Genomic DNA, 2312 nt, shown 5'->3' on the forward strand with positions numbered 1-2312 from the left:
ACCACAATCCTACAGAGACCTCTCTCAAAGATAAAACTAGGCCACGCTTTTTGAATTAATTCCATACCAATCGTTTTAGCAAGATACGTATACACCAATAATAGCTATAGGCAGGATTATTGTTGAGAGGGGGCATATGTGTGGCTTTCCTTATTCACCCAGAGACAGTGTGTTTGGGGGGGGGGGAGTTTACTGAATGACACGAGCTAGGGGATTTATGTACCAGCCGATGCAGGCATTCTGAGAATAATACTAGCTGGGCCCGACGTCGTGTTATTTCTGTCTATCGCTTTCAGGAGCGATTTAGATTCGGCCATAAGTCATTTCTAGAGCAGAGGACATATATGAGCCCAACATTAAGGAAATTTGAGTGTATATATATATATATTTGTTTGTCCGAAGCGAAGTCATTCTCTCTCTACCTCTCGCGTTTTGGTAACGTGAAGAGCTCATATGTTGAATGTGAGACGTCACTTAGTAAACCTGTTCCCTTGTTGGAAGGAACTTTCCTTGTGCTTGGAAGTGGAAATTTTGCACAAGTGAAGCTAAGCGTTGCACCAAATGCTAAGCTAACAAAGGGATGCTAAGCTAACAAAGGGGGAGCAGCCATTTTTGTTTTCCCCTTTGTTCAAAGTGATATCCCACGCTGGGCGGGAATCCCATGTGATTTCAGCTTGTGACCTCTGGTGAAAAATCACCAGTAATTGTTTTTAAATAATTCAGGTTACACTGTATGGTATTCAACAAAAGTCAACTGATTGGATACTGACCTTAATACATAAGTTAAATTGCCATACTACCTTTTCAGATCGTTCATTGGGATAATACACAAACTTTTCCACATTAACTTAGATAAAGCAATGCTTTCAGGTTAATTCAAGTTTAATTCCCAAATAGCTTAGACAGGTATGATTCATCAATAACATTGATTAAATCGATTAAATTTGCTTACCAGCTCATTCATTGGTGTCTACGACCACATTACAAACAGCATTGTGAAATTCCACCTTTGCTGGTACCCTGTCGATTTTAGCTTGTGCTATCAGTGACCTCTAGTGGTGAAAAATCGCCAGTAATTGTTTTAAAATAATTCAGGTTACACTGTATGTATCCTACCAATCTCAACTGATTGGATACCATTGTCTCGTTCAATTGAATACATAAGTTAAATTGCCATACTACCTTTTCAGATCGTTCATTGGGATAATACACAAACTTTTCCACATTAACTTAGATAAAGCAATGCTTTCAGGTTAATTACAGTTTAATTCCCAAATAGCCTATACAGGTTTGATTTATCATTCAAATTGATTAATCAATGAAATCTGCTTTTGCAAGTTTATAAATAGCCCAACTTCCACATTACTGGCCCAGTCTTGGTGATTCATTGACTTAAAAAAAAACGGATTCTAATCGTATTTGCAGCTTCCAACTCAAAACTCAAACTTCACATAAATTTAAATAACTGATAATCATAATAATGAGCAAGCTATCAGCCCACTAAAAAGTGAACCCTCACCCACGGAAAGATTGATCGCTGACCTCAGCAGCGATGCAAATCCTAAGTATGCCGAGGGGCTGAAAATGTTAGATTTCGATTGCATTAAGCGAAGAAAAAAAAAAATGCTGAAATTGCGACAGACGCTCTCCAAAATAGACCATCAGGCGCAGACGTTTGTGAATATTCTCTCCAGTTTAGCCCCAAACTATGCCTCCCAGCAGAGATGGACAGTGGTCCAATACCTCAGTGCCCAGCAGAGGCACGAGCAGGAAACTGTGGAGTTCAAGGGACAGGTGGAGAGAACCAGGAAGTTGGCGATAAAAGCCGAAAAAGACAAGCTACTGCTAGCCGAGGAACTGCGTTTGAGAACAGATCAATTGAAAGATTTGACTAACACTTATGACAAAGAACGCAAACAAACTCTTGACCAAGTCCGTATTCTACAGGAACAACTCGTTTTAGCCGAAACTAAACACGATGAAGTCCACACAAAACTAGATGAATCTGACGAGCTAGCTAAAAACAGGGGCGAGCAACTTGATGCCCTGCAAACTGTTTTGAATTAAACCACTCAAAGCAATAATGTTTTATTCCAAAAGCTAGAGACCAAAGACGATCAGTTAATGAACACAATGACCAAGTTGGATGACAAAACAGCAGAACTCCTTGAAGTCACTGATTTAATGAAGGATGAGAAAGACCAGGTGAGAAAGTTGGAAAATGTGACCTCTAAGGAAAAAAGAGGACATCTCAGCACTGAATCTCTCGCTCCACACTCGAGACCTCTCCCTGCAAACCGTGACAGATAAGT

This window comes from Salmo salar, chromosome ssa21, assembly GCF_905237065.1.
Source record: "Salmo salar chromosome ssa21, Ssal_v3.1, whole genome shotgun sequence".
NCBI lineage: Eukaryota > Metazoa > Chordata > Actinopteri > Salmoniformes > Salmonidae > Salmo > Salmo salar.